The sequence below is a fragment of the Macrobrachium rosenbergii genome, chromosome 29 (genome assembly GCF_040412425.1).
Source record: "Macrobrachium rosenbergii isolate ZJJX-2024 chromosome 29, ASM4041242v1, whole genome shotgun sequence".
Classification (NCBI taxonomy): Eukaryota; Metazoa; Arthropoda; class Malacostraca; order Decapoda; family Palaemonidae; genus Macrobrachium; species Macrobrachium rosenbergii.
This window is the reverse complement of record NC_089769.1, coordinates 10,697,084-10,723,350: the sequence shown is the minus strand read 5'-3', so window position 1 is coordinate 10,723,350 and position 26,267 is coordinate 10,697,084. Positions and strand designations below refer to the sequence as shown.

At 35.3% G+C, this 26,267-nt stretch overlaps 1 protein-coding gene across 2 annotated transcripts in view; it reads left to right on the top strand.

Annotated features, from left to right (window-relative positions):
• FoxP (forkhead box P) overlaps positions 1-26,267 on the top strand; it is a 1,520,060-nt gene that overhangs the window by 63,168 nt on the left and 1,430,625 nt on the right. For both annotated transcript variants that reach the window (XM_067130992.1, XM_067130988.1), the window contains exon 3: positions 7,203-7,245. The gene's annotated coding sequence lies outside the window, so the exon portion shown is untranslated. The remainder of the gene's footprint in view (positions 1-7,202; positions 7,246-26,267) is intronic.

Here is a 26,267-nt window from a genome sequence, read left to right as displayed (position 1 = left end):
ATTTATCATTTATCAATTCGCCTTCGGTGGTAATTCTTCTTCGGGGATATTCCTGAAGTAGCGTGAATTGGTTATTAAACGACATTTTTAGCTTATAAATCATGTATATATATATATATATATATATATATATATATATATATATATATATATATATATATATATATATATACACACACACACACATACATACACAACTCATACTTAGGTATGATTATTTATACTTTACATTTTTAAATGTAATCTGGTCTTTCTTTCTTATTTGACATAGACAAGCTATGTTATCTTTGTACTCTTGAATGTTTTAACATATACATACATACAATGTATACTCAAATATACATGTATGTTTGTGTGTGTGTGTTTGTGCGTTTGTATATGTGTATATGCGTATGTGTGCTTGCGCGCTACATTTATTTTAATGCAATTGTATGGTCATGGATAAGTGCCCATATATGCTTAACCTATTTGCTTTTCCTTGTTTGAGATTATTGATATTGTCTTGTAAAAAGACGTGTACACAAAGTTTATTCTTTGACGGATACGACTCGCTTGTTGCCATTTGGGTGGTTAAGGAGGATGGGAGAAGAGAGGAGGAAGGGGGGAAAGGACGCTGTAGGAGAGGCGAGGGGAGAAGGGGAGGGGGGAGGGGAGGGGAGGATCCGATGAAGAGGGCATCTCTTTAAGTATGAGGCTTTTGAGGAGGACTGGAGAAGTGTTACATTTTTAACAGCCGTTTCCCGCAGTGGAATTATATTCGCTCCTCTCTCTGTCTCCATCTCCATCGTCGGGAGACAGATAGTTAATATTAATCTCAAACTTTTGTGCCAGCCGTGGCCCTCCAACCACCGAATACTAAGTAAATAAAATGTGTAAAATAATTGAAGGAATGGATGGTTTATTGTGGCAAAACTTTTGGAACTGATTATAATATTGTCTTTGGCCGCCGACGAAAGTTAGATATTCTGGATGGCAGACTGCTGCTGCTGCTGCTACTCCTGCTGAGGCAGTTCCTGCTGTCCCTCGGCCCTCCTGCTGCTGCTGCTTCCCCTGCTACTCCTCCCCTTGAGGAAAGGGGATGGGGATGTGTGAAGGAGAGAGAGAGAGAGAGAGAGAAAGAGAGAGCATCCGTTTAAACTGTAAATATAATGTTTGGGAAATGTTTTTAATGAAAAACTGAATGTATTCCTCTCATCCGTCGGGAACTGGCTTCCTTTCACAAAGGGAAGAGGTCGGAATTGTCAAGGAGGGACGTCGCTGTCTGGCTGAGATGATGTGTGAGGGATGTTGGGACTCGGAATGGGAAAGGACGTTTGTAATATTAATTCATTTACGAGGATTTTTAGCGTTTTTATTGCAAATACGATTAAGCTGTTAATGCAGAATAATTAGTTTAATTACCGCACATACACTGAAAAAGGTTGAAGCTGTTGAGTGGATTTGTTTGCAAAGTATATGTAGTGTACGTAGGATTGAGAAGGTGAGAAATATGTAGATAATTGAAAGACAGTTCTGGCGTATTTGAAAAGATGGTTCAGAAATTTTGGAGATGGTTCGGTCGTGTAGGGAGAAAGGTGAAAATATAGTATAGTTTGGAAGTGTTAGAGGGTAAAAGGAGATACAGAAAATGCTGGATAGTTGCATTCAAAGAAATATTGGAAAAGAAGGTCCGTAATGTACATGAAGAGCGATGTAGGGGAGAGGGAAGCGGGTTCGATGCATTGCTGATAAGCCTTCATTGTAGGTATAGGAAGTGGCAAAATTTGTGGAAGTTTCATGCAATGAGTTAATCCACAATTCAGGAGTAGAAGTATGAATGCAGCACTGGCCATTGTGATTTTTTCCAGAGCCGTCCCCTGTTATATTGTAGATTGTATATTATATATATATATATATATATATATATATATATATATATATATATATATATATATATATATATATATATATATATATATATATATATATATATATATATACATATATACATACACACATATATATATATATATGTGTGTGTGTGTGTGTATGTGTGAGAATTAATGTCTGTCTTCCCCCAAATGGCTGACCTAGTATGTGGCAAATTGGTCCGCATGTGCAACTTTTCTCAAGGAATTTGCCACTGTGCTCTATAGTTTGGAAGGTTGTATCTTCCAGAATTACGTTTTAATGATTGGCTGACCGTTAGTGTTACCACCAATCTACGAAATCAGGATGGCCAGACAGCTTTCGTAATTTTGTCTCTAAATATGGAAATTAGGTTTTGCCTCATCTCGCAAATTACACTTTCTGTTTGATCGAAACGGACTTCCCAGCAACACTGCCCTAAAATGGAAGACTGCAGTATGTGCAAAAATACAAAACTGAGAAAAATGGAATATATTGCAGTTTTCCCTTGCCTTACTATACTGATTTTGCAGATACTTCAGTAGCGTGTGTATTAGTGTTTCACGAGCCCAATACGTAGCATATCTCAGTTTCGAAAGTTTTGCAGACACTGCAGTTTTCCATTTTAGGGCAAAATAGTGCCCGATATTTTTTTTTTTGTCTTGGGTTTGTGTCTTTATCCTTAGCCGTTTTAGAAAGTTTTTTTTTAATGGGAATTGGCATACTGTATTTTTTTTTTATAGGCGACGCTCGACAGTTTGTGAGCTATTAGAGATTTGCAGTAAGGAACAAGGTAGAAAAATTCGTCTGTTTCCTTGTTTGGTAACCTTCAGACATTCGGGTTTCACTTTGAAAATGATTTTAAATTATAACAAGACTGAAACTGTGAGACACAAAAATATTATTTGCAAGGAACAGTTTTTGTTTATTCTCTACTTAATAAGCCAGAGTAGCTGTACGTTATTTAAATAATTAGGTTATAGTATATATGCTCTTTATTTTGAGGACGTATCCATAGCTCAACGCATTAAAGAGGACTGATGTAAATATAGTGGAAACCCAATTCATTTATAACTTTTTTCAAAGGGATACAATAGTGTTTTATTAAGGTGAATCTGCCTTCATTAAGAGTAGATCCTATCCATCTATAGTGGTTTTTAGCTACTTTTCAGCCCGGGCGACGCAAAGGCATTCTGCCAGTGTGTGGGTATATAAATACATACATTCATACATACATATATATATATATATATATATATATATGTATGTATGTATGTATGTATGTATGTATGTACACATATGTATGTATGTATATATGAATCCTAAGAACTGTGGACATGTTAAGTATTTTGAGAGCAACAAATTGGCTTAGTAACCAACAAAATGCTGTAGATTTTTTTTTTTTTTTTTTTTTGTGAAGTATGGGTAGGTCATTGTCATGCGTACGAAGGGTTGTTCTTTTCATAAATTATCGGAGACGAAAATTATCCCTTTGGATTATAGGACTACCCTTGTGTTTTCTCTCATAAGTGAAATGGGTCGACTAATTTAGTCTGGTAATTGTGCTGTTGATTTTACGGCTCTCAGTTTCTCTTAAAGGTTGATATCTTACTTCAGAAGACTAACCTTTGTTGCATGGTAAAACGAATATATAATAAAGAAACGTCAAGTAACATGTTATGATTTGCCTGCACAGAACACGTCTTCTTTGTCAGTCACCAGTCCAGGGATCTTGTACCGGAGTTGTAACGATTCCCACGAGCATCAGGCAATGCCAGATTGTCGCTGTTGTACCTGATGTTCTCACCACTTGATATTGTCCCTGTTTGTACCTTTACAGTTCTCAACTTACAGATAAACATATTTTCATCAAATGTCGCAGTTAACGTAGGCAGTGGCTAACTTAACTCCCAAACTGTGTTTTCCACCTTTATTAAATCGTTGTTTGTTTAAATTACTGTTGCTTGCTAGCTGACTATCAGCTTTTTGAAATTTTGTGAGATATATTGTATTGGGGTGGTAAATGCTTACTCTACTGTTGTGGAGTTTATTTCACACTTTAAGAAGCACAGTACGGTATTTATTCATGAATATGGATTAAAATTTCAGCAGCATAATTTCCAAGATTTCAAGAGTGTTATTTGGAAATGGGTTTCAAAATTTAAAATAGCCGACTAACGGTCATTGACATGAGATTTATAACTGCAAGTATGAAGTAATTTTACAGGAGATATTTCATGAGCAGATTTGAAAAAAAGGTATACCGCATATACACATGCTGCTTTAGACGGTTGATTTTTTTTTTTTTACGTGTATACAGAAAATTGATCATACAGCAATCACGCGCATGCGCGGTTCGACCAGCAGTATGCTGCCCAGTACGGATTTTTTTTCTCGATTTTGTTTAGGCCTTTAATGGATGTAAAAATTTCTGCTGGAAAGCAATGAGAAAATGAGTGCTTTTTATCATTATTTATTTTATTGAAAATAATAAGCACGAAATATAATAATTATATATATTAAATAATTTGGAAACAGTGTATTTTAATTAGTCGAGACGTCTTATTAGCATTTTGTTTATTATCACTTGCACTTCACTTCAGATGTACCCGAGTCTCATCTTCGTCAGAAATCTCTAATATGTTACCACATTAAGTTCAGACTGGTTAAAAAGATAAATTCGTAATAATTAAAATATGATGAATTTTCTAGTATGCTACATTTTCTTGTATACCTGTAAAATAACAATTGCGTCAAAATAATTGTACGGATATTGTTCAGGTCTTTATTTAATGCAAAAAATTATGTAGGTGTAATAGAATGAAAAATTTTTTCACGAGTATGTATACAATTTTGAAACTAAGTATATGTTAATTCTTTAGCGATCCTTTATAATAAAAACAAAGTGTACAAAGTATCGTACAGAGGTCCGCTCTGAGCATACTCTTAATTACCGCATGGTGTATTTCCATGTATATAAGTTCAAAAGTATTGTACCGTCAGAGGAAACATACTTATGCTTCTTTATTCGTTTTTTCCCCCTCACACCTGCCTGTGGCCATTTTACAGTCGATGTCACACATTGTAGCTCACGTGATCTGAAAACTGATGCGAGCTTTTCTGATCAAAGTTTTTTAGGCTTATGTCTTTATGTATGTATTTATGTATGTATGAACAAAGTTACAGCCACGAAGGAAAAGTGAAACGATTGAGATGCTAAGTACTTCGTCTTATTACCGAGACATGGTCACAGTAGCTAAAGATTTACAGAGACAAGGGCGTATATGTATGGTGGGTATAAGTCCTAATGGAATACAAAAAGGTTGGGAGGTCACAGAATGGTCAACGGATTAACATCGAAATGTACCTGTTGGTAATCCTCTTGATTCTGTCTTTCAAATCCTTCTGAAACATATGTTTTGTTGCAGGGTCAAAAGAAAATAATCCTTGGCTTAAATTTAGGTTGAATTTAGGTATGTATGTATGAAAAATTTTCACGTCTTTTAACTTCTACGGAACCACTCGATAAATTTCAGTCATACGTGGCACAAAGCTCCCTGGCTCAAGGAGATTCAGATTCGTTCAAACGAGGACCACTCCTGCATACAAGGAGAGGTACTTAATAGGCAGGGGAAACAGGGCGGGCGACATGTCAAATTCTCTAGAAGTACATTACCGCTTCCTTAGATAGTTCAGATTTAGTGCTTGCATCATGACCCCGGCCCAGAAGAGACCACAGAGTACTCTAAAATGTTATGTATCAATGTGTGGGAGAACTCTTGTTCATGTACTTGTAGCAAGGTGGCTCAGGTGAGTAGTGAGATTCAAGGGCTCCTTTTAATATTTTAAGCTTGAAAATTTCTCATTGGGGTAAGGGGATAATCGAGGATTGCTAGCTATGTACGGCCTTTTATGGAACAATGAAAACGGCCGGTTATTATTGTATTTTATATATATATATATATATATATATATATATATATATATATATATATATATATATATATATATATATATATATATATTATATATATATATATATGTACAGTGTATAAATACAGTGTATAAATACAATAATACCCTGCCGTTTTCATTGTTCCCTGAAAGGCCGTAGCTAGCAATCTCCGATTATCCCCTAACCCCAATGAAAAATTTCAAGCTTAAAATGTATAATGTATGTATGTATGTATGTATGTATGTATGTATGTATGTATGTATGTATGTATGTATGTATGTATGTATGTATGTACGTATGTATGTATGTATATTGTATATTATTTTAATGACGGCAGTATCAGAAAAATAAATTGTAAATGAAATATAGCAGAAATGACATTTAGGTGGAATAGTCGAGCGACGATTACATAAACTTGGGCGATAAAAGTAGGTGAGTATGAAGCGGATCGTAAAATAAACCTTCGAACTGTAGATAAGAGGCTGCTTACTTATATGGCATTATTCTAGTATATTATCAATGGACTGGTGTTGTATGCCTTGTATCCTTTTGATGTAAATGTCTACTGTATGACGTCCTCCCCAGAGACAATATTCGGCAAAATACGCGTCCTCCCCTTCTTTTCCGTTTTCAAGCGGTAAAATCTATTAGATCACTGCCCTCTTGACACTTGACTACTGCACCGAATGAAATATTCGTAGAACTCCGTGTTTCCTCCTCTGCCATAATGTATTGATTGTCAGTACTTAGTGCACGTCAGGGTTTTACTCTTCGTCCCATTTTTATCTACAAAATTTGGTTCATTATTCAGATCTACAGTGTGAATTCGCTACTCGATATTAATTACGAAAGTGCTATAATTTTTTCCGTTCTTTTAAAAGGGATTGAGTCCGTATGAGGACTCGAAAATGTCAGTTCTTTGTATTTTAACTGGGAATGATGGGACAATTACTGTTGCTTCGATCGCAATGGTTTTCATGCTTTATTGCTAATATATTTTAGATTGTCAAATTCTTCGATTAGGCCAGTTTTAAATAAGGCCATTGAGTAGTATCCCATTTTACCACCCGAAAAAACTAATGAGTTTCATGCAAATGTAATATTTTATGTTTCCTTCAAATACGCTTTATAATAATTTATTTTTCTAACCACTTGAGCTCGAAGAAATTCTTCTTGCTTTTCGGATTTCAAGCATTTCAGTAGAAATAGATTGGAAAAGGTATTAGGAAAAGAAGTTAGGTCATTTCAGCCATTATAGTGCAAAGGACTGTAATATTTATTTTCATGACGTAGCGCAGTTTATTCTGTCTTTAAATATAGATTAGATAATTATCAGTAAATTTTCGCTCTGTTTTTGCAGGCCGGCTGTGATGCTCAGCGCGCCGTGCAGGATCTTTCCCAAAGTAAGTACTTGTGATTCTGATTCGTGAATCGCGCAGGTTGCAAAAACCGACAACGCGGATGTTTTGAGAATTTTGGATTTCGAAGAAAGCTATTTATTTCACGAAATGCGCAAGGTCTGTTTAACTGTCAATAGGATCTAACTCCTAAATTGCTAAAGTGTTTGATTACTTCTTTACCAGAATGAATGATTTCGATTGATAAATTAATAAAATGCGCGGGTTTACAAACCCGACAGCACAGACTGAATTCTGGCATTGCCCAAAAGTTTGATATTATTTTTACATAACAAGCACTTCTGCCATTATTTTCATTCTCGAACCTTGTAGATTGACATAACAGACAATACGGATAAAATTTCTGCATTGCGTGAGTACTGAGTAACGAAAAAGTGTCTCAGCGAGAATTGACGATTGACCGTCACAAAGATACGAGCAGATCCTTTTTATCGGAGGAGGGATTGCCCATGCAACGCCAGATGATTTCTAATCAATCAGACAATCCCCTTTTAAGAAAGTGTGTGGCAAGCAGTTCCTACTAATTGCGTTATCGGCAAGACGGAAATTTCTTTCGGCCGACGCACAGCGCTGTTATTGGTTCGGGGAGCAGTTTTCACTTCAGTAGGCAAGTGGGTAAAATTGTAGTTTTTTTTATAGGTTGAATATGTTTACTGTTGATTGGTTATTATTTCATTTATTATATGTTTTTATTAAAGCCTTCAGCTGGGTGGTGTTAATTAATTGTATTATTTATTTTGCGTCGTTTCCTCTCAATTGTGCGCCTACAGATCTTATATACGGGGTGGAGTTTTTGCATACGTATTTTAAGTGTGTTGAAATATATATCGAGATGTGATTCGGATATGATAACATTTCCGTTGTTATGTTTTGAAAGTTGTGAATAATGGTAGCATTATTGTAAGCCTGATTCCTCTGTATTTGTATCAGTAATCAAATAGTTTTGAATTTGACTTCTGAAGTACCTACAAAGAGCATTTTATAATTGAGTTATTTTGATTGCTTTCAAATACGACTGGGTTTTTGTTTTTAATCGCTCTTAGCCGGGAATCACATGGCGATTTATACAGTATATATATTATACATATATATATATATATATATATTATATATATATATATATATATATATATATATATATATATATGTGTATATATATACATACATACATACATACATATATATATATATATATATATATATATATATATATATATATATATATATATCAACACTGAGCCCTTTCCCTAAATTAGAGTTTGTCTAGAGTAAAGAAACATCACCCAGGTTACTGCCCACTGACACTTACTGTTGAAATGTAAATGAACCAACTGGGCAGGAAACTTCTACAGCACTGTCTCAGACGCACACTTTTATATATATATATATATATATATATATATATATATATATATATATATATACATATATATACAGTATATATTATAATGCTCTAATCGTTCTGATCTTTAAAACTGAAGGTAACCTGAAGGCTTGTACCTCGTGCACCTTTTATCGTTTTGAGATTAAAAAAAGGTCGGTCTTTCTTATCTATCCGAGCTTATCGTCTGTACCTTAAGTATGGCGTTCACCTCTTATATTTCATCAATGATAAGGGTTCTGCTGTTACTACGGCAGGTGTTGTTATTAGATTCGTAAGGTTTTGCTACAGTGGCACGCTTAATTTCCGCAGGAAACTGTGCGCTTGCATGCACGCTCATACGAACACACGAATTCTTTTTACAACTAGCTAGTAGTGTAAGTTGTGTCAGTTAGAAATGAGTCCTTTTATCACATGCGTAGGTAGACTTTTGTGTTCACCGCGCACGAGAGAGAGAGAGAGAGAGAGAGAGAGAGAGAGAGAGAGAGAGAGAGAGATTTAGTGTTTGTGTGTGTGACTGTGTGGATGACCTTAGACTTTGTGACAGGTTTTCTCTATCAATTAATCAGTTACTCATTTCGCACGTAGAGGTGATTGGAGAGCTTCACATCTCCGCCTTACCGCTGCTTTTGTCGTGTTGTGAAGCGTGAGTCTCTCTCTCTCTCTCTCTCTCTCTCTCTCTCTCTCTCTCTCTCTCTCTCTCTCTCTCTCTCTCTCTCGCACGTACTGAATACATGTCCACGTACAGCGATAAGCACTAAAACAAATCATTTTATGAAAACTGTCGGGGTCAATAAGTGCTCTTTATTAACCTCCTTTCAGGTTTCTTACAATTTCAGTTGATATATTACAAGCATATACATATACACAATATATTGCAATATATATATATATATATATATATATATATATATATATATATATATATATATATGTATATACATAAACACACTAGTAAGAATATCATTATGTACAAACTAATGCATACTAGGTACGGACGTATAAATGCGTCTAATACGGACGTATAAATGCGTCTAACCCTCGAAGCAGTATATATGTCCTAGGGCTAACTAGATCTATTGTTCGGCGTCACGAAGATCCCGCAGTAATCTCCCCAGACGTAAAATTCCTCGCTAACGTTTATGTTGTTTAACTTTCATCAATTAATATAGCAGATAGAGGCAAAATGGTCGAGAGTGTATTTACCTTGTAGTAAGGCAATTTCGGTGCGTAGTAATTGCTTTAGAAAAAAGCCAACATATACAACATCAGAGGAAAAGTTGCAGTAATTTGGCCGCGAGCGGAGGCGTCCCTCAGAAGAGGTGGTTAAGTAGAAAAGTTGGTCGGGGCGGAAGAGGCAACTCCGCAGTCCCTTTCTAAATATCTTCGTCCTCTTAATAAGGGTTTAAGTGTTGCATAGCATCGCTCAATGGAGTTTCCCGTGTTTTTTCTTTTTATTTTTTTTTTCGTTTTTATTGCACTTTTATTTTGTTAAATTTCGTGGACGGTTCAACTCTGGGTCTTAATTAAAAAGAGGCATTTTCAACGCTGGGTCCTGTGATGTATTGGAATAAGGGCGTGTTATTTCCTTAGAGTTCATTAATGTTAAGCCGCCTCCTTTCTCCGTCTCCGTCCTTCCCAGGCGTCACACAAAAGGCAGAAAATTTATCGAAGTGACATCGGCGAAAAGACTCTTCCTCCAAATTAAAAAGTCAGGTCCCACTAATTACCTGTTTATTCTGAAAAGTAATTTGCTGATGAACTTGTTACGACTGTATAATGAGGCCAGAGACACTATTAGAGAATTAAAATTGTAATTGTTATTTAATGACATCGCTATTTTTTTCCGCTTAGTTTATATGTTTTAAAACCCGAGGGCGCGTCGAAGGATAAGCGACCCTATTGCCTTATTGCACAGGGTGGAGGCTTTATGATTTAATTGATATAAAAGAGAGCCTCGCCGAATGGTGAGTTGGCAAATCTGTGTAGTTTTGCTGTCTTAATTATTTTACGCGGGTTGTAATAGCTCTCAGTCACGGGCCATTAGGCTCATATTTTATTGTTTTGGTACCATTAGAAAAAATGTAATTATCTTTTTGGGCGAAATTCTCTCTTCTCATAATGAGGCTCGCCGGTATATGAAGGAGCTGCGAATATGATCTCATACACAAATGAGATTTCTTGATGAGCATCACATCTCGTCTCATTAATTTTCATAAATAAACACCGACTCGCCTCGCTTCTGTGTCTGGGGGTCGAACTCTTCCATTCTCTGAGTCGTTGATGCTTCAGGTCGAAGGGAAATGAGCTTGACACAAATTACAGTGAAAAGGAAACTGATCTCTTCCTTCCTGTGCTCAAAATATTTACATGCATACGCTGATACGTTTATGATTTGTGTTGACGTGTATTAAGTTTGCGTAATGGTAATTGATGTTTAGGCGTCTTCGGGTTAGTAGACTGATGAATTTTGACAGGAATTTGATTTATTTAGTAACTGACATAACTTTGTTCCGGTTTGCTTTGATTATTTGTTTTATTTTGAAATTGAATATTCTGTTATAGTAGATGTATGATTTTGTTAATCTTGTTTGCTCTCCCTGTTAACGCTGGTTTATGTTAAACAGAAGCTCAGTGTTGAAAATGTTGGGTATATGGTAAAGAGCTTTGTATAATTTAAAGAAGTATCAGTTTAATATTTTGAAATATATGAGGTAATTGGGACTGTCAATTTTTTCATGTATTTAATGCTAATGACTTTCAGTCTAGATGTTCTTTTACCAATATTTTCTTTGTTATTCTGGTATTCTGTATCAAGTTCTCTTGGCCATTGCTCAGTAGAGTTTAAAAAGAGTCCCGCAGCAATGGTAAAAATTGTTGAACCTTTTATTTTTTTCTGAATTTTTGAGTGATATGCAAAAGAAAAAAAACGAAAAAACGTAGATTTTTTTCTGTTAGTGTATTTCCTTATTTAAACTGAATAGCCAATCTATGAAGTGCATTTTGAATTATTCGCTGGTTACAAATTCACATAATTTGGTAGATTTAGTGTGGAAACCCGTACGTTCTTTTGGAGATATTTTCCTCATTCTTTAGATATTGAATAGTTTGGGTCAGGAAGGGCACTTGAGTTAGTCTCTCTCTCTCTCTCTCTCTCTCTCTCTCTCTCTCTCTCTCTCTCTCTCTCTCTCTCTCTCTCTCTCTCTCTCTCTCTCATGTCTAGATATTTTTCAGTGCCTCCTATTGATAGTAATACATTTGAAAATCCTATAAAATTTTCACATAATTTGTTCCTTACAAGTGAAATGAATAAATGGTGTGAACATTTTAAGAAATTAGGCCCCTTCATCTAAGTTATTTTCATGTCTCCTTAATGTAGATCCCCCTACTAAAACAGTTAGGCTTGTAGTACGAAGACATTGTTAGAAATGAGTAGAAAAAAAATTTTTCGCTCAGTGGTATGGCGCTAAAAACCAATTGCGTTTTCCACATTTCTACAATTAGATTGTGCCATATTTTACATTTAACCAGTCACTATCCTGTGGCATATTGTAACACGCTTTGCTTCAATCATAAACACTTTCATTGTCTATATAAGTCTTATTTTTCCAAGTGCATATTCAAAGAAAGTGCTAAAAACAATTGCCTTATTTTGGCGTGTCTTGTTGTTTGCAGGGTTTTTTGTGCATGAAATTTTCTGTCGTCGCACTGTTCATTTGTCGTAAATGTTGCTTGTATGAAAATTTTGAATCTTCCAAAAGTATCTAAAGTTTGCTTTGGTATGTCATGTTATTTGATTTAAGACGATTATTTTACTAAACGGGTGTAATTAATATATATATATATATATATATATATATATATATATATATATATATATATATATATATATATATATATATATATATATATATATATGTTTGTGTGTGTGTATGTATGTACATATATATATATATATATATATATATATATATATATATATATATATATATATATATATATATATATATATATATATATATATATATATATATATATAGATGGCTCATGGTTACAGCAGCAGCTGACTTCGTAGAGGTCTGTGGGCGGGTTCAAAGCAGCCGACTGATCAGAGAGGCAGACACTTTGCTATTTAGACATCCCGGGATTATTATGGATAGGTTTGCTTAAAAAGCAAATGGATGTTACAGACTCTCAAAACAAAGCCACTACAACACCTTCTAAAAACTTAACAAACATCCACGTCTCGAACTCTCGCCATACCCGCAATAACTTTGCTGAGAAGAAATGGTCGGGATAACATCATCTGTACCAGGGATAAGCGATGTCAGGAAGGATCGAGACCACAGGTCTACCCTAAAGCCAAATCAAAACATCCTCATACAAAAATGGGAATAAAAGTTAAAAGAAGAAGAAGAAGAAGCTTACCTAAAAACTGGAAGGATGTTTCTTTGTGCATGGATGGCTGAGTGGAGTAGCACTCTGCTTCCAAAAGGCCATTCGCCCAGAGGCCACCCCTTTGTAAATGGAGATAACATCATCTGCAGGGATAAAGAAAACGGAAGGATGCTAGCAGCCTCATCCTCAAAGGCTTACCTAAAAACTGGAAGGATGTTTCTTTCTGATGCCACCGCTTCCAAATGTGTATTAAATAATGTTAGAGTATATATGTATGCACACATATATATATATATATATATATATATATATATATATATATATATATATATATATATATATGTATGTGTGTGATATATATTTATGTATATATACGTGTGTGTATTTATAAGCATACACATATTAAGTAAATATGTATATACCAGTGCAAGAGAGAGAGAGAGAGAGAGAGAGAGAGAGAGAGAGAGAGAGAGAGAGAGAATTTCAGGAAGGATACAGATTGAGGTATCCTGCAAGACGTTGTGAAGGAAGGATAGAGAATTTCTGGAGGTGGCTGTGTAAGAGAATTTCGGGAGGGAAAGAGAAGAACATGAAGAAGGCTTGTGGAAAAAAAAAATCTCAGAAAGTAGAGAGAGAGAGAGAGAGAGAGAGAGAGAGAGAGAGAGAGAGAGAGAGAGACGGACGGTAACTGCGATCCTTGTAGCAAATACCCTTGGGTACGCCTTAATGGACGTGTATTTTCGTGAAAGTATTGCAGTGTCCTCCCTTGAAAAAATCTTCGGCCTGCCGTTATAGTCAGATTGGCCATCTGAATCCTAACAGTAAGCTGTCACTTTTGGGGGATCAAATCTATTTCCGAACAGTATAGATATATAGAGAGAGATTTATAGCTTTGTATTTTGTATAAATCTTTTGAAGGAAAGGAGAGAAGGTCTTCGAATACCTTTTCTGATTTTTTTTTTTGCATTTTTTATTTGAAATTCAGATTGTGCTTCGATTGCATTTCTAAATATCGCTAAAACGACGTTTCTGTTGTCCTAAGAGCATAATATTTCTTATCAGTATTATTGACAGATAGTTTTTCCAATCCCCTCCCCACTCCCAGTGACTTTCCTTCCCTCCACCCCTTCTGCGCCGATGACCACTGAGTTATTGCCAAGGTTTTTGTAACGCTTTATTTAATCACCGTGAATTTATGGCTGATAGTGGATCGGGGTGGAGGGGTTACACGGCTGATCCGAGGCTTTGTTGTTGGTCCCGTCCTCACCCCTCGTTTCCCCCTCCCATTCCCTTCCCAAAAATATACACTTCCATGTCCCCTCCCTCTCCCCCCTTCCCCAGGCTTTGGCCAAAAAACACCGGTGCTACGTTTTTTCTCTTTAACAGAAACAAGTCCGGAGGTTTTGCTCAGGTTTTCATATGTGAACAAACAGGAAGTTCATGATCAGGAGAAGAGAGAGAGAGAGAGAGAGAGAGAGAGAGAGAGAGAGAGAGAGAGAGTATTACTTAATGGCTTATGACATACAGCTTCTCGGTGTCTCTTTCAGTCTCTTATAGTGATAACTACTAGCTATTAATCTTCCTTCCTGGGATAGAATTACACCGGCCTTCTTTTGAGAACTTGGTCTTGCATCGCAGAGCTGCATTCAATATGCATTTTGCTCTATTTTTCATAAATCTTTGTTGGAGTATATGGTTTATTAATTTAAGAAATGAATAAACACTGGCTGTTGGTATCCTCTTGTCTATGCCACCAAAGGTATTAACATTTCCCAACCAGGCCGAAAATAAGTGAAAAGCAAATGCACAGACACCCAAAAATGTCAGTTGAGTCTGTTACTCTTTTCCTTTAGTACTTTTCTTCGTCGCCTGCTTTGATGCCTTCCCTCACTGAGACAGGCAGTTGTCTCTATCTTATTCCACCTAAGGTAAAGCAGTTTCCTACAGCTTAGTTCCAGGGCACACAGCTTAGCGAACCTTGCCCGATATACTGTGAAGAATGCAGACGGCGTTTTAGGTTCTTTGCGGCGTCCTTGCGCGCCCGCAGAGATGCTGCTGAATTCTTATCTTTAATCTGTTTCCTTTGGTGTTATCGCTATCTCGCTCAGTATGCATGCTCCTTTAAGAACCATATCTTCAGGGGCGCCATGTGAGAGTCTAGAAATGTGATTCGGTGGCCTGGTTAAACTGCATTTTCAAGACTTACGGAAAACTTAGTGTATATTCGTATATTTTTTTGCCTGTTTGTGACACAAATAGTCTAAGGGAAATAGACTCCGCATTTAGAAAAATCGTCCTTGGTGGGGCTAGAGACTCTCATTTGGTTCGAGCTCCGTGACAGATGCGTAACTTGCCTGAGGTCAAAACCTGCATTTTTCACGGCATGTACACAACTAGAGCTAGCAGTGATTATCAGTACAGCATCCCATTCACTTCAGAAATGTGGAATTCGCAACCTTCTTCTGCGATTCCTGATTGCTGTTATATCTGTTAAGTTTAAGGGCCAGTCAGCCTTATTCCTTATAACAAAGAGTTGCATAATATCATGAGTCTCTCTGAAATGTAGAATCCATGAATGCTATTGGATTTTCAACGAATGAGTAAAATAAGTTAGAACGAGAGGACATCGTACGGTTTTCTCGTCTTAAAAAAAATGGCATACAGTTAATTTCCTTTCGTCAATAGCCCAAAGCATTTGAAAATGAATGATTTCTAAAGTAAATCTTTGTCATGTTTCGATTGATGGATAACTTTCTAAGGTGAATTATTGCGCAAGAACTTCTTTGTATATGCTTCGATCTTGTACATAAAAGTTACATTTATTTCCTAATGTCTTATTTAGTTCTGTTAAAAGATAAGCCTTTTCAGGCAATATTTTTCCAAGATAATTTGAGAGAGAGAGAGAGAGAGAGAGAGAGAGAGAGAGAGAGAGAGAGAGAGAGAGAGAGAGGGCTTTTAAAACTGGAAAATTGTCAGGTGTGAGGATATTTGCACTGTTTAGGAAATGATGAACAAATAAAGCCGAAACTTTGGCTTGAATCACAAGAAAATGAGAAGTAAATATAATCACCCCCAGCTCCCGGCCGTTCACAAATGTTGAAGAAGAGGAGGAAGAAGAAAAAGAAGAAGAAGAAGAACGCGGTACAGTCCTCCTCAGCTTTGCCCCGCCTCGCTTAACTTCACTGCTTCTCTTACCCCTTCTTTTCTCCAGTGGAGAGAGAGAGAGAGAGAGAGAGAGAGAGAGAGAGAGAGAGAGAGAGAGAGAAGGATCTTGTGAATTCTGAATAATTGTTGTAATCTCATGATCACTTCATTCAGACGGACGTCCTGTGATGATTGTATTGCTATCATCCCAAACAGTTTCCGGCTTTGTACATCTCATATATTTGAGTGTTTGTCGATTTGTTAAATCACATCTTAGTTTTACTGATGATAAAAATAGTTTATATTATTAAAACAATATGTTTTCAGAACGGACTCGAATGAATTGGTTGTGATTCGGTAGTGAACTTCCGGCGAAATATCCAAAATAAACAGGGCAACTATCGATTGAGAATTTTTGTTCTTTTGTGATCTTTGGTTCGCTGCTCTGAATTTCTGTCGGTCCCGTGTTGTATTTGATCTTTAGTAGGAAAATATAGTATTTCTATTCTTTGTCATCTTAATATTCAAAAGGAAACGGGGCCTGTTGTTTCTTACATCTAACAATTGGTTATATTTTTCCTTCAGATCTCTCCAATATGTCGAATTATGCGCTAATTGTTCATATTTGTCGAAGACAGGCCATCGGAATTTTAAGCAGAGGTTGAAGGATCGAAAAATACAAAGAAAATGCAAAGAACCACCCTTGTCATTGCAACGCACATGCAGAAGAAGAGTAAAAAAAACAATCAATAATATTTTCGGATTCTTGGCTATTCTATCTCGGGCTGAGTACCAGTGTACCATCGTCAGGTGATTTTCATGTGTCTAGCAGTTCAGTGTTTCAAAATTTGAAAATTTCCGATGAAGTAGATTTCTGCTTATAGTTTTCTTTTTTTTCTTATTTTGTACTTATATTATCCCAAGGAGATACGAAGGACATCATTGATAAGAGTGTGGGTTCATTAAAATGTCTTCCGTAGTTCTGAAATTTTGAGTTTCTGATATCCGTATTGTTTAGGGAAAACGTTTCATCTTTGAACTGTGATTTCACGGCATCGTAAATGAAGTTTTCTCCTCAAGATACATAGTGCCAAAATGTGTACAATGATTTTTATTTTGTTTAATCCTAATCTTGTACGGCTGAGTGGGATACATTGGCTTCCAATAAGAGTGCCGTTAATACTAGAGTTTTCGTTAGCTAGCTTTACAGAAGTTGCCGTGCAGTGCAATAAAATGACTTCTGTGTTGTTAACAACAATTTTAAGAAAGGGTGCGTTTGCTCTCAGTAAAGCATGTCATAAACAGGGTGCGTCTGCTCTCAGTAAAACATGTCATAAACAGACATCTAAAACTTATCTTACGCACAATCATCAGCAGGTTGAAAGCAAGTCAACGACTTGGGTACTAACCTGTTGTGTATCCACCTCTCCGAGGTGCTAGTACTAAAAATGGCGGAAGCTCCTTGGGACGGCTTGTTGAGCCCCTCGGGGATCAAAGTATAATATACACCCATTTCTGTATTGTGTGGTCGACAGATCATATTAATAAACGATATTTTCGTGCGGCCGTATAGCCTACTCACAATAAAAAAAAAAAAAAAAAAACTTTGACAAAGGTGGGTACATGCCGGGTTTATACCAACATTTGTTTAACCAGTCTCTACAGTTATCCATCGTTGCCATCGTTTCGTTCTCCACTTACGGTTGTGGATTTATTTCCAGTCTGTTTGTGATGTATCTGTGATAAGTTACCGACGCTTATACAGTAATTTCTTTTCTTCAGTTTTCAAGCTTTAAGATATCATTGCTTAACAAGACGTTTATAGATTTTTTTAATTTATTTTTTTTTGGTTGCCCCAGCGCTCATATTCTGTTGAGGTGCCTTTGATTTCACCCTTCCAAGCACTGGCGAGATTTCAGTTGTTCTACAGAAAAATATCGGACAGTCTTCCTGCCACTGCTAATGCTAGAAAGTATAGTGTAACAACCGGCCCTTCTTATGCTCTGATGGTTTCTTACATATTTATATTTTATATTATATATATATATATATATATATATATATATATATATATATATATATTTATCATATATTATTTTTTTAATTATGATTTTGTATTTTGGGATTATATAGCATATATAGCTTATAGCTTTCCTAGCAAACACTCAAGTCTAAGAGTTTCGGTATATTATTTTCATAATTTTAACACTTTCGCGTACTCAGAGATGAGCAAGTATTTTGAAATATTATTATTTAATGTGAATTGCATTTTTATTTTTATTTTATTTAATTTTTTTACAGTTTTGAATCGCCTAATGATCATATGCAACTCTGAAGTGTCACGTTAGCTTATAGGCCATGACGTTATCATGAAGTTTCGCCCAGAGCACCTCAATTTCTTTTCTAAATTGAGAAAGTGATGTGAGATTAGGTATCTGTGTTTGGTAATGCATTATGCATTTATTTTTGACAGATTTTGCTTTTCTGATAGCTGACAGCTTTTTATATTAACTGTACAGAGGGACATATCGAGATTTGAATCATATCAAGCAGATATTTTTGAAGAAAATGTTTACGCTTCAGATTGTCTTAATACTTAAAAAAATAAAAAAAGTATGAAATTTTTAAACAGATCGAGATGTAGTTACACTTCAAAACTTATTATATTCCCACACCTTTCGCTGCTTACAGCATTTTCATTATTTTCCTTTTGGTAAATCTATTTTTTCAGAGACTTCCGGTTCATACTTCTCCGGCAAGGGAAGATGTCCGGTTTATCGAATGCTGAACCTTGAGGAAAGTTGCGTCAGGAAAACTGTCTGTTATGTTATGCTTTCTTTTTTTTATCACGTTAAGGTTATATTCATACATATGAATTCTTAGGGTATGGTGTATTTTTAATGATGTTATCTATGGTTAGACTCCTAAGCTATTTTGTAAAGGAGACTGAGATCGTCCTTATTTGTTGTATGACTTTTATTTTAAGAGATTCCGTTGATATCTTGACAAACAGACAGAATGGTGGGGGCGGGGTTTGCAGGTGGAAGATATGTAGTATTCTGAAACAACTGTAGATACTTACTGGGCATTTTAATTCAGCATATGATCATTTCAGGGGTAACTTGTAATTAATCTAGTTAGCCAACGCTGTCAATTTTATGTTGCCCACTCAGAAAATAGATAATTTTTATCATAAGTACAAATTTTTTGTCACAATTAATTAATTAACTTGGCAGGGAGAAATAGTAAATTTGCCAAAAATTGGTAGATAGTATTGTGATCGTAAATATAATCTGGAAATGTCTTGCGTAATTATTAATATGTAAAGAAAAAAAAATGTTTATGAAGAACAGATTCAATATCTTCAAGTATTTCCTGAAAAAAAAAAAGAGAATTTTTATCATGGATAGACACAGTAGAAATGACGGAGCTTAAATGATCACTAACAAGTATCTCACATCAATGATTCACCTAACCTTACAAAGAAAGGAAAGAAACGTCCCCATAAAAGCAGGTGGGATGGAAAAAACTCTGAATAATTCACTTTTGAATCGTGTCGCGTCGCAGTTTTCATCAGAGAAGTGATAACTCTCCTATTCAGTAACATGGCCTTTCTCCTATCAGGTATGCGTTGGCTGATTATCAATTCGTAAGTATTAACTTACACACGATTGTGAAGCGTGGGGGGGGGGTTGCGAGGGAGAGGTCTATTAAATTTTATAGGAGCAGTTTGGTTCTAGAAAATGTTTGAATAGGAATATTACATTTTCACTGGTATTAATTTGGTTTTGAGGTTTCCATGTGAATGATAGAAATCTACTACTACTACTACTACGAATAATAATAATAATAATAATAATAATAATAATAATAATAATAATAATAACAACAACAGTTGTTTTTGTTGACTAAAACCATTTTGATGTATTATGCATGCGAAATAATTGGTTAAGATACTGTTGATAATAGTTAAGATAATGATGATAACAGTCGCTGAGAATATCGTTCAGTATTGTATGTAGTTTTTAGCATTGTATAACCCATTGAAATCTGATTTCAAGAGTCAGGGTACATAAATATGCATGTAAGTACTCGAGCAGCTGACTGATTTGATATGGGTGGATTTAACTGGCGCCAACTTGAGTAGCTTAATTCACCCTCTTTCTTGCTCCTTTAGCCTCTCTCTCTCTCTCTCTCTCTCTCTCTCTCTCTCTCTCTCTCTCTCTCTTAAGAGCTATTTTGAAAAACGCATAGGGCTTTTTGTATGGCGTTAGGAATAAAGTAACGCCATTCTAAGAATAAGATCATTCATTCAATCATTTGTCCATTCATCCATCCATTCAATCAAATTTTCGGGGGCCTCACTGTGAAGATTACATTAAAACCTTTGTGTGGATGGCAATGCGCCTGTTAGAAAAATATCATCAGCGTCTGCCTGATCGGAGAGGGATCGACAGTAGCTAAGTAATTCAAATGTGTTGTAGTGTTCAGAGGAAAATACTGCTTTTTTCACTAAATGGTTTGCATGATCGTTGCCTGCCGTAGGTCATGCAAATTACAGTATGGTGCTCATATCTCAAAAGTGTTTAGGTTTAAGATTTAAATGTAATTTATGAAGCATACGTGCATTTTCTCACATGTGTGCACAAGAGTTGTTATTTGTCATAAGTTATATACAAAAGTTTTCCCCAGCCTGATCGTAGCTGATTACTAGGTTCCAGTTCAGATAACGAAACTAATAAGAAATGATAGAATAAATTAGATAATAAATTCTTTGAATATATTCTTTGAGGAACCAGGACTGAGAGTGGGAAACAGCTCGGTAGAGGAGCGTGGATTTCTGGTTTCAGGGGTCGACATTCGCTGGGAGATAATCCGTTGGGCTTTCGTGATTTCATCTTAGAGAAACAAAGAATATCTTGCAGTGTAAATAGATATATAGTGATATATAAATGAAAAAAAAAATAATGTAAACCTGGAAAGTTGATCAAAATAGTCACCAGTAAAGGCTCATTGTTCGAAGGATGGCAAATTAAAGCGTACCATTTTTTTTTGTCTGAGGCCTAATATGCGTTGTTATGGCTGTGTACATAGGCATGCTACTTAATGTTCTTTAACGAAGGAATTTTCATTACGAGTATGACATAAATGTGTCAGGAGCAGGTAGAAGGTAGTGTGTGTGTGTATATATATATGTATATGTATGTATATACATATATATATATATATATATGTATATATATATATATATATATATATATATATATATATATATATATGCATATATATATATATATATATATATATATATATGTAATATTTTTTGATGCGGTTCAATTCTCAGGCCTTTTTCACTGTGGCCCTGACCCAACTGCAATTGACTGCTTGCCAGATTCTTTAATTAATTGCTCAAGCCAGCTGAAACCTTGTGGATTTATCAAGAAAGGTTCTCAGTAGCTTCCGCCAGTGATCGATCTCGCGACTTTCATAAGGCAAGCCAAGGTATACCAGAGAACCAAGTGGCTAACACCCGGTGAAGCCACTCCCTTCAAAATAAGAGTGAAAAAAATATGTACTCATCGGTAAAAAATTTCACATATGAGGTGGCCCCCCGGAGGAAACAAGGCAACTGTTACTGACACGTTCTTCCATTTACTACTGAATCAAGGACGAATCTTAATTTGCAGGTAACTCACAAGGCATTAACTGCTTCAGATGCTTTTGAGTGTATATTCTCTGTGTGATTTTCTCATGCTGAAGCACTGCTTCTGACATCAGACACACAACTTTAGTTTGTTACAAGTTGTAAATATTTGATGATGGGATGATGAAATATCATATACTGCGTATATGTTCGTGAGTACCCATAGATTTATTTGGTAAATCTTGGGCGATTGTGTCGGATATTTTTGATTTCTTGGGATCATAGGAGATAAGGATTGAGCAGGTTAGCATAGCTTATTTACAAGGAACATAGTCAGCCTACCGTTTGTGTGAGGGGACATTAAATTTAGAGACAGAGGAGTACATATTAGTAAACTTTTGCAGTGGAATCAGCGATACATTAGATTTAAGCGAGATTGTAGGAAATACAAGGATAGTAAAAAATGGGCAAATTATTTATTCCTGAAGAAAAGAGAAACGGAATATATAATGATATTGCTTTATATGGAAACACTTGAAATTACCATGGATGTAACGGAAATTTGAATACATCTGTTATTCCTTTACTTATAAAATACCTAGAAGCCATTATAGTAAATTACCAATGGTAGTTAGCCTACCGCTAGAAATTACAACATTTAGAAAGGCAATGAATATACGTTGTCATATATCAAATACAACAAATTATCAGCTGATCAGAGAGAAAAAGAAATATACTGTACTTCCTAGCCTACCACCCACATAGAAAACGGGAAGACGCAGAAATCAACTGAAGCTTCTCTTTCCCGTGATGAAGGCGTTAAAAAAATGTTCTCCTTCTCTCGAAGATCAGTAACTATATTCTTTGTAGCGGCTGGCTGCCCATTGTGAGAAGGAGAGAAGGAGAGAGAGAGAGAGAGAGAAAGCGAGAGAGGAGTTGAAAAGCCGATTACATGCAAATCTGACTTTACAGCTTGTCTTCGTGCTGGCGAGTTATCATGGGGGACTAAAGTATCCTGCTTCGCACTTCGGGTGTGTGCCACGGAATCGTAATAGAGGCCACATTCCAATCCCTTTATGCTGCCAGCCACCGTCTCTTATCTCGCTCTCTCCATCTTTCTATCATCCTCTCTTTCTCTTAGCTTTCGTCACTCTATTTGATATCTTTATAAACGTCTTTGGGTAGTTCCTCTCTCTCTCTCTCTCTCTGATAGCTTTAGGTTACTATATTTTGAGGATGTACTTCTTAACTGTCATACTGTGATTTACAAGTGAGTTTAATGATTATATGTCTGGGATTCCATCTCATTTTTTTTGTTCTGACTTCCATGATCAACCAACTTGGATGTGTTTTATCAGATTTTTCTTTTGAGGAGACACCCTCTATGATTTTTTAAACTTTATGCCGCTGGGGAAGTCTCGCCATCGACTTTATGAAATAGTAAACGGTCAGACACTGAGTATTATACTCAGCTGTAGATAATGTGGCCGGCTCTACCGCTGCCGCTACTGATGCTGCTGAGCGGAATCAACTCTTGCTTATGCTTTTAGGTCATTTGGGCATTTTGTATTTTAGGTATAAAAGTAACTAAATTCTGTTTCTCCTACCTATCTTTCCCTCTGCCTACTACGAATAATACTAGTAACTTTGCTGCTGTTATTGTTAGTGGTGTTGGTGGATAGCGTAGACTTTTTGTTTTTCAAGTTTAAATGTTGTGGAAAAAATTGATTAATCCTGCTCTTCTTACTCCTCCTCCTCCTCCCCCCCAACCCTCCTCCTCCTCCTCCTCCTCCTCGAACTGTTAAGATTGCTGGTGCTTCTACCATTTCTGATGCTGTTGAATCATTTAGAATTTTGTATTCAAGTTTGAAAGCTGAAGCTAAATTATATTTCGCCTCCTCCTCCTCCTCCTCCTCCTCCTCCTCCTCCTCCTCCTCCTCCTCCTCCTCCTCCTTACATGGTAGCCCTCATGCAGTCGAGCTCTTTCTTACTGTCAGATGATCGAGGTCAGCATGACTCGGTCATGATCGCAGGGAAACGTTCGAGTCATGGCTTATAATTAACTCCATTCATTCTGTCGTGTTTATTCTCTTGCGTAACTGTTGTCTTTTCATCGCATTTTTGATCGAGAGTAAATTTTACGCGAGAGATTTAGGGAGTCATTTTGGTCTTTAGGGGTTGGGAAAAATTATGGATTCGAAAAATGATTGAATATGCTTTGTTGTGATTGCTTTTGCTTGTGTAGCTTGTGAGAGTCACTGTTTAGAGATGAGAGAGAGAGAGAGAGAGAGAGAGAGAGAGAGAGAGAGAGAGAGAGAGAGAGAGAGAGAGAGAGAGAGAGAGTGCTTAATTTGATATTTGTTTAGGAACATCAAGTTTGGTTGGATTATATATATATATATATATATATATATATATATGTATATATACATTTGTAATATATATATATATATATATATATATTATATATTTGTATATGTATAATATATATATATATATATATATATATATATATATATATATATATATATATATAACAGTAAAGGTTCCAGTAAAAAAATGCACGAAGAAATATAAGATATATTTGGGAAGTAGATGCATCCTTCTACAGACAGGTTATGGATCTGGAAATATGAAGGATGTGTGTATATATATATACACACACATATATATATATATATATATATATATATATATATATATATATATATTTATAGATACATGAGAGAGAAAGAGAGAGAGAGAGAGTGAGAGAGTTCGTGCTAAAACAAATGAATCTCAATTTTTCAAGTATAGAAATTGGTTAAGCCCAAAATAGAAAATGTATATAGTTAACGCTGGAATGAACTTGGGTTTGCATCATGTGAACGTGTCCAGGGGGGCGGGGTTGCTTGGGACTACAGTATGGGATTCGTGAATAATTTAATTCAAAAACTGGTTTTTGTATTGTGTATTTTTGATATAGTTTCGCTATATGGCAGATGTGTACATCGATCTCCCTTTTGAGTAAACTGTGGCTTTAACGAGTTTATATATTTTTAAAGTGGTATCTTGCATATATATATATATATATATATATATATATATATATATATATATATATATGTATGTATATATATATATATATATATATATATATATATATATATATATATATATATATATATATATATATATTATATATACATTTTAATCTTATCATTGGAAATATTGCCTTTAGAAATGATGTGTTAAATTCGGAAATATGAAGGTTTAATCTTCTTTCTTCTGTTTGTATAGAATGGTTTACTATTAATGTATCGAGACAATTTGTTAGTGTGTTAAACGTTTGTTTTGCTTCTTTATTATTATTTCTTCCAACAATGTTTGGCCGTATTAGTGTGTGTTGGCAGGACATCTCAGGAAACGGATGGATGAATTGGCTGAGAATCCCATTGAACGTATTGACTGTGGAATCCCAACAAGGAATTAATGTTTGGTGCGTATTCGCTGAATCATATTATGGGTGGTGTATTCGAAACCATTTTCTTATATCTGACTACACTTAATATTAATGCATCTTTGTTTCGTGACGGTTCAAGGTTGACAAGCGTGTGTTGTAATGAAAGTAAATGATAATGTCAACTTTACAATATTCTTGACTGAACTGTCAAATAGACCTGGCGAAGATATGCTATTTGCAAAGTGATTTTCTTAGAAATTAATTTTATTGCAGTATATTTTTTTTAGACCAGATAAAGTGAAGGATAATAAAATTCCATTTTCTGACTGTAAAAAAAAAAGTATTTAACTCTAAAGGCAGCAAGAACGAAAAATATTTTTCATTTGGGTTTTAGGAGAAGTTTCTCTTTTTCTTTTTGGAACATTCCGTGAAATGATTGATTGCCAGAAAATATTACGTTTGTTCGATAGGTAAAGAAAGAATAAAGTTTACGAAGCTTTGCCACTGAATAGAAGACAAAATTTTTTGTATATGACACCATGTGGCGTATATATATATATATATATAAAATATATATACACATTAATTGAAATTAAATTTGACTTTATTAAAGTTTTTTCATTTAGTTTAATATTTCAAAAGGCAGATACTATCACAAAAATATGACGCAAAATTTATACAGGTACTTATAATATATCCAGGGCGTTATATATGACAATTTACAGTTTTTCCTGACTATTCATACAAAATATATAAGGATGAACCTATGTCCCTTATCATACTGTTATAAATATAGTAAATATCTAAAATGTAAAAAAACCTAAAATCTCGATGAAAAAAAAAAATGTATGAATCAATCATTTTTTGGCAGTTTATAGAGGTTTGTGTGTGTTAGCTAGATTCTTTTCGTGATTAGGTTAGCTTTTTGGTATTGCAATAAATAACAGTTTATCTTTTATAACGAAAAATCATGCTTAAAACTACAAAAGGGTAATTTT